General features: G+C 35.6%; 1 pseudogene; it reads right to left on the minus strand.

Annotated features, from left to right (window-relative positions):
- Nucleotides 1–3,350: 3,350 nt before the first annotated feature.
- The window catches only part of LOC113055652 (dnaJ homolog subfamily C member 11-like), an 11,500-nt pseudogene continuing 863 nt past the window's right edge, over nucleotides 3,351–13,987 (minus strand).

Genomic DNA, 13,987 nt, shown 5'->3' on the forward strand with positions numbered 1-13,987 from the left:
AATGTGTCTTTAAACAAAACGGAAACTCCAGGTGATTCAGTTCTGAGCTTAGGAACCTTCTGATAGGTTAATTGATTCCATTTGAGTTAATTGGTGGCACACCTGTGGATGCATATAAAGGCACACCTGAAACACAACCTCTTTCTTTGACATGGGAAAATTGAGAGAAATCAAGTAAGGCATCAGGAAAAGAATTGTGGACCTCCACAAGTGTGGCTCATCCTTAGGTGCAATTTCCAGATGTCTGAAGGTCCCACGTTCATCTGTTCAGACAATAATACAGAAGTATGAAAAACACAGGAATGTACAACCATCATACTGCTCAGGAAGGAGACGGATTCTGAGTCCCAGAAAGGAACGTTTTTTTTGGTGCGAACCGTGCGAATCCACCCCAGGACAACAGCAAAACACTTTGTAAAGATGCTGGCTGAAACTGGTAAGACCGTGTCATTATCCACAGTAAAACCTCCTGTACCACCATGAGCTGAAAGGTTACTCTAGGAGGAGAAAACCATTACTTCTAAACAACCATAAAAAAGCCAGACTACAGTTTGCCACTGCACATGGGGACAAAAATCTTAATTTCTGGAGACATGTCCTGTGGTCTGATGAAACAAAAATTTAACCGTTTGGCCATAATGATAAACTGTATATTTGGAGGAAAAAGGGCGAAGCTTTGAAGCCTCAGAACACCATCCCAACTGTGAAGTATGGGGGTGGTGGTATAATGTTGTGGGGATGCTTTGCTGCAGAAGGGACTGGTGCACGTCACAAAATAGATGGCATATTGTGGATATATTGAAGAAACATCCGAAGAGATCAGCCAGGAAGTTAAAGCTTGGGCGCAAATGGGTCTCAACAATAAAAATACAAATATTTGATTTATTTACCTGCCTGTCAATGCCGCCATAAACCCACATCAGAGAACGGTTGCAAATATGCAAAATGCAAATGTTGAAATAAATATTAACCTTTTGAGTAATATTTTATTTTAAGGGGTGGTGCTGACGAAACCGTTCGCAAATCCTTGAATTAAATGAAAACAACAACCACAAAACATTAATAAACATGTTTTTTTTTTGTTTTTTTTTTAAGTATAACAAAGTATAATTGGGGAGAATCAATTAATTCTAAGTAATGTTACTGCCATTGTGTGAATAACCATGCAATCCATAAAAAAGTAACCAATCTTATTATGAGCACTTTAAAATGTAATATACTCTAATTACAAGAGTAATTAGTACTTCATTTTGGGATTCTAATAACATAATCCAAATTGCATTTACATAAAGATCAGATGAAGTGTAGGTTTCTGAACTTTTTATTTAAATGACTCTTCAGGATGACTAATTTAATACATTGATAAGGTTTTGCATCAGGCGGGAATGTAACACCAGTTTCTTTCAGAGTTGCAAAAACCAGAGAATGTTTAAAGGCCGTTTAACAACAATATGCCATGGTCTGTCAATAGCTCAAGTATTTCTCACTGACCAAGGATTCTGGGAGATTCAGACTCCAGATTATTGTTGACACTCCAACAACAAAATGAATTTGATATTTTAATGTATTTCCCCCCTCTTATATCCCAGATGAAAGGTGAACTGGAAAGACGGTTACAAATAAACATCTACAGACTCAAATCACGTAGACACTGCCTTACTGACAAAAGCAATAATAAAACAATGAAAAATTCAACAAAATGCTCATGTCACAATGGTTAACTCTAAGGAAAAAAAGGGTGTGTTATATAGTGTATATATAGAGTGTTCAGAGGGTTTTTTACAATTATTTGAAATAATGGATATTTAAATAATATCATGTTGTTCCCTTATTCAATATCCAAAAGTATGCTGCTGAAATTTCAAGTCATTAAAACTTAAGAAAACCGATCAGGAGAAGTTAGTTGCTATCAAAGCAAACATCCAGATGCTAAGAACAAGCTAAACAGCCTGACCTTGATCCGATTCACTGGACCTCTGCTCTGACTATGTAATACTGTTGACTTCATTAAGGATTTTAAATTTGGAGAAAATAATGTTCAAGTATATTTGATGTAGCTTGACTACAGACTAAAGGTGAAAAAAGCATTAAAAAATGGTTCTTATTTTTTAAGATTTCTTGGAAGTTTGTTTAAACCTTTTCCTCATTGTCAGTAACCTACAATAATACACAATATATCATAATCAGTGATGCATTTTAAATAAATCAATTTAATGCATACAGATTTTTTTTCATGCATCACAGAAATTAAAATATTCACATTACAGTAATGAGAGTGTTGTTTTTAAAAGTAGAACTTGGCTTGCAATATGCTCAACTGTTATACATATAATGCACATAAAAAGATCTGATTGTACTAAAATAAGCAAAGTGATTTAATGGAACACTCCACAATTTTTGAAAATAGGCTCATTTTCCATCTCCCCTAAATTCAAACAGTTGAGTTTTACCGTTCTTGAATCCATTCAGCCGATCTCAGGGTCTGGCGGCACCACTTTAGCTGTAGCTTAGCATAGATCATTGAATCTGATTAGACCGTTAGCATCTCCCTCAAAAATGACCAAAGAGTTTCAATATTTTTCCTATTTAAAACTTGACTCTTCTGTAGTTACATCGTGTACTAAGACCGGCAGAAAATGAAAAGTTGTGATGTTCTAGGCCGATATGGCTAGGAACTATACTTTCATTCCGGTGTAATAATTAAGGAATTTTGCTGCCATACCATGGGTGCAGCAGTCGCAGTGATATTACGCAGCGTCTGGAAACAGTCCTCTTGAGACCATATTCAAAAATTAGTGTAGTGTTCCTTTAACGATTTTCCACTTATTTGTAATATTTTCCACATTCTCAGGCAAAATATGACCCAAACATTTCTTTGTGAGATTCACCTTAAAATACAAATACTGTATTTTACTGTATATACTTAACATGATACACAGGTGTTATCCAAATAACACATCTCGTGGAGGAAAATGAAATCATGATTCTCTGGTCTACTAAATGCAGCTTCTACAGGAGTGATTTTGGAGGCAGTGTGAGCATAAGTTTCCCTTTTCTTAAGCCTAGTGTACAAACATACAAAAACATCTGTCAGTATCGGCACGTATTATGAAACCACAGTTTGTACAGCCCTTCATCATACTTTGAACCATACATTTCAAGTACAGTTTTGTTAAAGGAGTTTTATTGCCATACTTTCCAGTCGCAGTATTAAAGGGGTCCTATTATGCGTTTTAACTTTTTTTCAACTTTAGTTAGTCTGTAATGTTGCTGTTTGAGCCTAAAAAAGTAACCAATCACAGCACATTTTGTATTTAAGAAGGCGTGTCTTCATTTGATACAGGAACTATTCGAGCCGTTCATGCCAGACTTGGAAGGTGTTGTAATAATGTAAAATAGGTGAAAAATAATTTTTCTAGTTCTGGTATACCCCTGAATCAAAATCAAGATTTAGCAAAAGAGCATAATAGGACCCCTTTAACATTAAGATTAATGGATGGAGTGATATGACATTTGACCTCCTCTCACCTCCTGACAACAGACAGCTATCCAAGCTGCGGATGGGTTCTGGGGGTTCATCGGTAGTCTCAGTTAAGACTCCAGATATTAAGGAGATGTTAGGACGTGATCGACCCATTGACGATATATGTCAGGGATTTGAGATTAACAGACAACACAAAGGTGATACACAGGTAACTACATGAAATGTAGAGGAGCAGCCCTTCGGTTCACTTAATGTCTGACTGTCCATTATGTTCCTTTGATGTCCATTGAGCTCTTTCTTCCAGTGTTGTAGAATCCTATGTCTCCGAATCAATTCTATGAGCTGAATGAAAATGTAAAAACAACAACAGACTTTCCTTAGATCATCTTTAAATCAACTGTATATTAACCCATAAAAAAAAAAAAATATATATATATATATATGCAAAATAAATGTTGCATATGTAAAATGTTGTTAATAAATATATAGATTTGAAAAATACATTTAATTTTAACCTTTATGTACCAAAGTAAATTTTAAATTGTATTTCAGAGGGAAAAGTATTTTTCTTTTTTCCTTTTTTCTAAATTTCTAAATATACGTAGGGGGTAGGGTGGTTGAGATGGGAAGTGTACCTTTAAGGCCTGATCATTGGCACTAATTATTTGGTTCAGGTGGCAAGTGACATGTCCCTTTATGTGTTGTGAGACATGAACAGTAAAACATTAGTGTGGTGTGAGCTGAAGAGTAAGCCTCCTGGTGTATCGGCTGTGTAAACGGGAGAATGTGAGTGTTTTTTTTTGTTTTTTTTTGGAAGGTTGTCAATTTTTAATATTGAACTTATTGAACATTTGTCTGCTCTGATTGCCAATAAGTGTATTGTCTAGTGTTTAATAAAATTGAGTACATCAGTCCCATTTTCATCGCTTCATTGGATATAACCTGTGTTCTGTCGATTTGTCCTACGCTCTCAGATTTTCCTTCCTCTCACTAAAACATTAGGTCGTACAATTCCACAACGAAAAATGCTAATGTAAAGTTATGGTTTATTAACGTCTACACCTACCACAAGCCTAAACCTACCCTTACACTACTGCAAATACAGTAATTATGTGTTATATTCGCGGTTGTAGCTAGAAGGGATACAGCTACAGGAAACCAACAATAAATATTATTTTCTACCAATTAGTTAGCGTTTTTTATTAAAGTCTACACCTACCTCAACCCTAAACCTACCCTTACAGTAATGCAGATACATTAAATATCGTTGTTTAACATGAGAAAAAGGACGCGATATTGATGTGCGCATGCGCAATAAACCCGGGTAGGAAAATCTGATGCGTTGGATAAAATGTCAGGACACCAGTCTAAATAGTTTAAAGGGGAGTGCTGTTTGGGTTTTCTAGTTTAGATATACAAATTGTGGGTGACAGTAGTGCCCCCTAGGGGTCACGTATATTTAAGATATCTTTTGCCAAGCAACATTCCCAGCTTGTTTCGGTAGTACTCACATTGTTTGGGTATTTTAAGAGGCTCTGTGTCTCCGGATAAGACTTGATGTATGGCTCCTCTAAATTGGTACAGCATTTTTAGGCTCTTTTCCTCGCCGACACATGGGTCATAAAACCCTGGCAAGCCAGCCTGATTAACATGAGAAAGAACTAATGAATGTAAAGCGCCTGGCAGGAGTTTAAGCAGCTCATTGATGTAAAGCACTGGTAGATGTTTGCGTGTCTAACCTTTGATGCTTCGGTAAGAATGAGCTTGGAGTCTTTCACTAAGCACTGGAGCGGGACGGTCACATCAATGACCTTTGCGCTCTCGCGTTTCTGACTATTGTTGGACACAAATTTGCCATACCAAGCATTTAAAATGAGGAGACCTAGAATGAAAACACATGAATCACATGACATTAAACATTGTTCACTTAAAGAAATAGTCCATGTTAAACCATATATGCTGACTACCACCATTGTTTCCACTCAATTTGCAAAAACTAAACAAAAATTGTTCACGGTAATGTACCCACAGCAAAAAGTGGTCCAGAGGATTTAAAATCAAATGCACAACAAACATTTTTTATTTATTTATTTTTTGATCCGTGAGGTTTTTAACAGTAAGAATACCATGAATCTAGGGATTTAACGATTCGCTCAACTCATTTGATTCATGAATCATTAACTTTTTTTTTCTTAACGATATTTGTCAAATTATGAATTAAATGTGTCCTTTTATTATTGCTTGCATAAAATACTGTACACTTCCTTGTGAAATTGAAATAGAACTAATAATATATACTAATACAGCACTTGCAAATTACTGCGCTTTTGTTGATTTTGATTGCTTCTATTGTTGGATAAAAGTGTCTGCTAAATGTAAATAACAATTTTTTTTTTTTTTTTATGTTAAAACAACCTCAAATCAAATAAGTAACAGAAATAAAATTAATCTCTTCATATTCCAAAACTAATGCTTTGTACACACCAAAAGATTTTTTACATCTTACAAGATTTTCTTAATGTGATTAGACCACAAACATGAGGATAAAAAAAATCCTAGATTTAACCGTTTTGCTCCTATAGTGTCTGGTGTGCCATGATGTGATAAAGACACCAGGCCACACACAAACAGATTTTCAACCGGAGTCTCGACTGAACCCAGGAAATCTTGCAAAATCTCGCGAGACTTCAGAATAAGCATTGTGGGACCATATGCATGAAGGAGTTGCAATTATAGTGTTTGGAATGATTTTCACAGAAAAGTCACGGGGAAAAAAGTTTGGGTGAAGTCATGGAGAGGGCGGGGACATGGTCTGTACAAGTTACAGAGTGAGCTAGAGGTGAGCAATGGTCACAAAATTACAAAAGTAGGTTTTTTTTTCCTTATTAAACAAACTTTAAATAATTGTGATCGTGAAACGTGATCATCTCGCTTTCTGACTGAATATTTTTTCGTTTCACGCGATAATCTCCAGAGCGTGAGTGCGTTTGTCCTTGGGGTTCCCCCCACACATAAGGATGTCTGATAGTAAATATTAAACATGTTGAATATCAACGATTTGTGATTTCAAAAACAGCCTGATTATCTTTTGGTGTGTACACAGCATAAGGCTTTGTCTGTGCTCTTTCCATTTAAAAATTAGAGGCAACCACTGCATTTTAATCACGATCCAAACAAAAATGCTGCATACGTGCAACATGATCCTTTTTTAATTTAAATTAGATTGCATAATTAAAAAAAATTATGCAAAAACAGAATGGTTTGACTTAAGTTTTGTGAAACTTTACATAAAAATATCTGCATTAAATAGCAGACGAGCTGAACGAGACACAGATTCGCTCTCTGCCAGCAGGTGGCACTTTCGATCGTTTCCTTGGTTTCTGCTGTAAACTAAGCAGCACTGCACTTATGAACTTTAATATGGATTATACAGAGGCAAGAAGAAAAATACCAATATAAAAATAACATCTTAACTTTTCTAAAGCCAGTAAGTTCGCTTCAGACATACATTCATATAAACTCCTACCCCTAAATTAATCTGGATTTGTTTAGCATCTCAACAGACTGAATCAATTTTCAACCGGCTCACGGTTAATCGTTATATCCCAACATGGTTCCTTTACTTACTGACCAATGAGTTTGAGAAAAGTGCTTCAATTTATATTTAAAGTTGTATAGCTTTACTTATTTATATACAATACATGTACTTTTAATTACTGTATAAGAAGCCATTTTTGTTCGTTTTTAAAAATAAATGGAAATGACTTTCTGTGATAATTGCCAGTATATCACAGATGCTGTTGAAAAAGCTTTAGTTGTATCTGAACGGATAAAAAAGCAAACAAAAAAAGTGCATCTGCATTTCACAAACCCATTTTAGATTCCTCAGCATCGATAATTCTCTTCACTGACTCTTGCATCAGCAAAACCTGAAAACCAAAGAAACAGTAACGCAAGAAAACAACACATCTACCCTGACAAATGGTTGTTTGCATTGGTAAGAGAGAGATAGTCATTGTTGTCTATGTATTTATTTTACTCACAGCAGCTTCAGCCTCTTGCTTCCTGCGAGCAATTTCTGAAGCAGAAACCTCCTTCTGTTTCTCCAACTCCCTATAAACAACCAAACAATCATGGCCCTTCATCAAAGAAACTGAGGTAATGTAAAGATGGGTTTCAGCAAAATGGCCGGTTTTAGAGCCTCTAATTATGGATAATAACTCACTGTTCCTTCTGGGCTCGTACGTAAGGCATAATAATAAGTTTCTGGACAGCTAAGTAGATGGCCAGCGGGCCCACAGTGGCATAAAACACAGCACTGGGTAAAATCTGGTCGGTTAAGTGAATAGGGAAGAGGTAGGTTTGACTGGCTCTGTTCAACCTGTAGAGAGAAGAAAATGAGCATCATAAATAGACCACCCACGAACAGCCCGAGTTGCTTATTGTGGTTAAGCTCAAATCAGTGCTAACCTGATTTTGAGGGAGACTCCTTGGGGTACACCAATGCTGACAGTTGCGGCCACAACACTGTGGCGACTAATCTTACGCTCTGCTCCATATTCAACCAGGGTGCCAAAGAAGCCAGTCCTGTTAAATACAAAAACAACGAGCAGTCAGGGTAAAAACTTTTTACCGCTATAAAACTAGGGCTGAGGCTGATCAATACAATTGATATTTAAAATTTTTTTTTTAAGCATAATAAACTTTGCAATGATTTTAACGTACTTTTCAGTTTCAAGTTTCAAAACACTTGCCTGTTTCAACACATTTAACAGTTGGATCACACAACCATTCAAAAGTGTGTGTTGTATTTTACATGATTCTAAATGTTTTGTAAAAAAAAAAAAAATGTGTGTATATATAGAAATGTAGATATTCTTAATATTTTGTATTATATTTTATTTGTCACAGAGATAAAATGATTACATGTTGCTTATAATTTACTGAAAAACAATGTACAGATTTTTACTATTTTCTTGGTTTAAACATTAATGCACTTGCCAAAAATGATGGTCCTACCATTATAAATATATATTTTCAACATTAGTAATAACAATAAGAAAATGTTTCTTGAGCAGCAAATCAGCATATTAGAATGATTTCTGAAGGTCATGTGACACTGAAGACTGGAGGAATGATGCTGCAAATTCAGCTTTGATCACAGAAATAAATTACATTAAATAATTGATTACATACAGTAATAAATTATATTCAAATATTTAAACAGATTTTTTTTTTTTTTACAAAACATTTTTAAAATTGTAATAACTTCACAATATTACTATTTTTACTCTAGTTTTGATCAAATTAAAGCAGCCTTGAGCATAAGAGATTTATAATCTAACACACTTTGAACTGTAATCTAAATACTGTAGATTGCCCGTCTCTATTGTATGCTGTAGGTAAAATACATACTTAATGGACCCTTTGACCTTAGTCTGGTCTTCATCCTGGAATTTGTACTGATAGCTCATCATCAGGTAGGAGTGAGGAACGCCCAGCTGAGGATCAGGAATAAGAACAGATGGATTGCATTTTTTTAATGCATCAATTTTGTTTCGTTGTCTGCACAGGCTTCACCTGCAAGGCCAGGGTGAAGTGGCTTGTTTTGGTGTCCCTGACTATGCTGGTGGTCATGGCAGACGGGCTTCCCCAACGCCACTGCAGGTAGCCCATAGTGTTCTGGTCCAGGTGGCGGGCCATCATTGTAGTGGCACTGGGCCGTACGCCACGCGAGGAGAACTGCAAACCCCATTGGGCAGTCACAAAGCGATGTGATACAAAACTGAAAGTAAATTTACAGAAATGAGAAACACAAATCAGCCTCATCACACACAGACAGACACCTACCAGCGTGCAGTAACGTTACGGAACACTTTCATCCCAAATAAAGGTCCTCTAATGTCCCCTGCACCAAACTCCAGCTTAAGACACACAAACAAACTAGGACTTTAGCAAAAAAGCCTCTTGCTGAAGTCACACGCCGCACACAAAGATTTATATTTCCTCCCCCTTTGCCATCATGCGTAGACAGAGATCCAGAGAGGACAGCGGTATCTGAAGTGGTTAAGGGTGCCTGACAAACATAAACATGCATGATTACAGAGCACAAGGGAGTATGGAAGCAGACAAAATCACAATTCTGACTTTGTGTAAATTGCGTGACATAAACTGTAAATTGACTTTTTTTCTTGAGATTGTGAGTTTATAATCTTGCAATTCTGAGAAAAGTCAGAATGAAGTCACAATTGCAATTTTAGATCTCGAAATTAAAATTTTTCCCACAATTACAAGTTATAAAGTCCAGTTCTGAAGAAAAAAATTATTTTAAGTTTATATTCCATAATTCTGACTTCATAACTCAGAACTCCGAGTGTATATATATTGCAATTCTGAGAAAGAAATTGCAGGATGTAAACTCGAAATTGCAAGGAAAAAGGATTTTATATTTTATTCAATGAAGGAAACGGGCTTCCATAAGGAATATTTGTAATTGTACATTCTGACCTCGATGGATTGGGAAATGTGCATCCTGTTGATCTCAATATGGGGAAAACCTCCTCCTGGTACATCCTCAAAGTCTTCCTCATATCGGTCGAAGAGGTCTGTCGCATCTATGCCAACACTTATTGTCCCCTGAATAAAAACAGGAAAAAAACGAGTAAAACACCATTTAGACCAACTCTGTGACATAAATGTGATGTTACAGGGTTTCTGCTGTGTTTTTATATTAAATTTGACACATTTTCCAGACCGTCACTTTTAAAATTAAGACTGTACTTCCATATAGGACAAACCCTGCAGTGATATATTTTTGAAGGCCATCCTGGAACCCCAACAGAATTTTCCCATTGGCGTTTAGATTATTGCAGACAATAAGCTTTATGACCACTAAGACTAAATGTAATCGCTACAGTAATACATCATAGTCACGTGACTTCAACATCACCACTATTCAGCAACTTTATTTAAAAAAAAAAAGTAAAATAATCCTTAAAGTTTGAGTTAGAAGAGTTAAAGCTGCGGTAGGTAACTTTTGACGCTCTAGCGGTTAATAAACAGAACTGCTTGCGTCTTGCAGAAGAACATCGTAGCCGGAACTACTTCTCTCTGTTTATGTCTATGAAGAATCACAAAGGTACTGGGTTACTCCGCCGCGGTACCCCCGAAGCAATCTAAAATAGTCAGAATATAAACACTTATTATAGATGTACCCTAATGATTCCAGGACAGGCTAAAAACACGGTTTGGAAAATGGATTCATGGTGTACTCGCTTATTATATAATTTTTCTACATTTTGAACAAAAACAAGTTACGGACCGCCAGCTCTGAATGGTTGTTTTTTTTACCGGGAGTGGATGAATTTCTGCAAATGGCAATAGGACACTGGGAGGAGCCAGAGGAGCTTGATTTTTTCACAGATTATCTGTCTCATATTCTACTGTCAGGACATAATGACAGGTTTAACAAATACGTAAAAAATATATTTTTACAAAAGTTACCTACTGCAGCTTTAAATAGCAAAAATGTAAAACAATGAGGCTGTGAAAGTGGACTAGTAAGTATGAGTTTTCCCGTTGAGGAAATCAGCGTGATGTGTAATGTCCCAGACAGTCTCTGAAGTCCAACTCAGCCTCTTGTAAGCAACCTCCTTTATCAAGACAAAAAATAACACGCACACAAAAAAAAGAAAAACACAAGGTGATTGGGTATTTGATGTCGCAGAATAAAACAAAATATCCTGAGCTTACGTTAACAGAAGTTATTTTAGGAATTTATATTCAAAAACCCAATCAGAAAATAAATAAAAATATAAAACAATGACCTTGTAACAATGGAACAGGACGAGCTAAAACTCATTTACAGGTTTTGGTCTACAAAAATATATCATTCCTGCAGTACTTTTTTCATCACCAGTTAATCATAAGAAATCACTGCTCAAAAATGTGTTTTTAAAGCCGTAAGCATGTAGTATCTGTACCAGTGTCATGTTTTATCTTTAAACATACAGTGCTGCTAATAATCAAATTAGACTGTATCATGATTCCTGTTTGTCCACAAAAAAAAAAAAAAAGATAATCAATTAACACTTTTGTTATACCATTAAATTTTTTTATGGATTTAATATTATGAATATAAATTGAATCAAAATTAATTTCAGACTTTTTATAGACCCTGTGTTAAAACTTTCTTTATAAATTACAACGTGCAACCAGATATGCAGGCATCCAAAAAGAGAAGACCGAAAACCAATCAAGAAAGCTTTCCTCAAATGTCAGTTTCTCAACAATCAATCTCAGCAATTTAAACTGCATTTTAGTTTTGTCATTATCTCCCATGTCATTCTGGTCCGAAATGTCCACCTTAGGGTTTGTTCTCTGCTGGAGTCTCCTCTCATCTCTCTCCCTCTGTAAACGTTCATATTCCTCCCTGATCTCTGCAGGGGTCCTTTTCTTCTCCACCACCTAAAGATATCAGGGATCAAGCAAGCAGACGTGACATTAGTATCACATGCACATCAGCAAAACAATGTAAAACAAATATTTGTTATAATAAATGTGGAGAATCAAAACTAACCTCCCAACCCTCTACCTCTAGGCCTTTTTTCCCAAATATGTCATATATGGCTCGGGATTGTGGGTCACTGAGAACTGAGCAGAGGTCAGATAATGAAAGTCAAATAAAAAATATATATAATTGGACTACAATATATAATAATTATATTTCAAATGACACATTATATACTATGCACTAGGAACTTTTTACTCTCTATTGTGTAACATTTCAGACAGTCATTTTTCCGACTGTTAAAGGCATCGCACACTTAATTAAGTTCATCATTCAGGTATAGAGAGACTCCATGGGTTCCCTCAAATTTTATTTTAATTTTTTTCATAAGTAAAATAATGTCTGTGGTAAACATAAATTTCTGACTGCACACACCTCACACCCCAAAACATTCTTATGTGGATAGTTATTACAAACAATCAAATATTCAGACAGTAGTATGTGATTTCGGATGCACAGACAGTTATGCTGAAAGTAGTATATCCCAAAGCTTGCCTACTATTCTGCTACATACTCAAAAGTATGTACTTGTTCTCCAAAAACAGTACTTAGTTTTAGGGCACAGCACAAGTATGCAAATTGGGATACAGTAAAAATCTTGAGGAAACCAGTGCACTGCAAAAAATGGCTTATCTTACTTACGTATTTTTCGGACTATAAGTCGCACCTGAGTATGAGTCGCATCAGTCCAAAATACGTCATGATGAGGAAAAAAAACATTTATTAGTCGCACTGAACTATAAGTCGCATTTTATTTAGAACCAGAGAAAACTTACCGTCTACAGCCGCGAGAGCTTATCTCGAAATGTCAATGTCTTGGTTCATGTTAAATTATTTTTGATAAATAAGTCTCACCTGACTGTAAGTCACAGGACCAGCCAAACTATGAAAAAGGTGTGACTTATAGACCGGAAAGTACGGTAGTATTTTGTCTGGTTTCTAGTCAAAATATCTTACAATTCTTAAATAAAGATACTTTTACTAGATAAGTCAAATGACCTTAGATATTTAGTCTTGTTTCAAGGGGATAAAAAATTTAAAACAAGTAAAATTATCTGCCAGTGCACTTAATTTAGTTTTTCCCCTTGAAACAAGACTGAATATCTTAGGTCATTTGGCTTATCTAGTAAAAGTATCTTAATTTAAGAATTGTAAGATATTTTGACTAGAACCCAGACAAAAGTACTAAGTAAGATAAGCATTTTTTGCAGTGTGGCAAATTAGTTTTCAGGGTTTTGATGTCTTGGTTGCTTTATTTGAAGTGCACTTCTTCTTCTGATAGTTATGAATTGTTATTGTGAACACACTACTTGCACTTGTATACTACAAACACACTAGATAGTGCATAAGTATGTAAATTAGGATGCATACTGTTATAAAAACTAAAATAGTTTAAGTTTTACACATAATGATCTAAAAGTTGGTATTCAGTGTTTTTGGTTGATTATCTATTATCACAACCCTTTAAGTTAAATTAATCAAATTAAATAAGACTAACACAAACATTCACCCTCATGTTGTTCCAAATATGCATGGCTTTCTTTGTGTGGTAACTATGAACTTCCTTGTATGGAAGAGCTACATAAACCTTGGCTATTTTTTAGATTTAATCTGTACATTTAAAATTGTCATATTAGTCCCAAGGACAGTTATAATAGTACCCTCATATGCCTGGTGTACGTAGGTGAAGAGTTGTTCAGCCTGCTTCTTTAGCTCAGGGTCTCTGTGTTTGTCAGGGTGGTACAGCATACAAAGACGCCTGTACGACGACTTCAACTCCTCTTGAGTAGCCTGTGCACCATAAAATAGATAAATAGTGTATGACAGATGTAAACACTGATGGGTGGATGTCATATTATCAAGCAAGCAGAGTCAACATATCTGAATATTTAAATTAATTGGATCAGCCAGACCTTAATAACAGGCTTCCCGAT

The sequence above is a fragment of the Carassius auratus genome, chromosome 36 (assembly GCF_003368295.1).
Source record: "Carassius auratus strain Wakin chromosome 36, ASM336829v1, whole genome shotgun sequence".
In the NCBI taxonomy this organism is placed as follows: domain Eukaryota; kingdom Metazoa; phylum Chordata; class Actinopteri; order Cypriniformes; family Cyprinidae; genus Carassius; species Carassius auratus.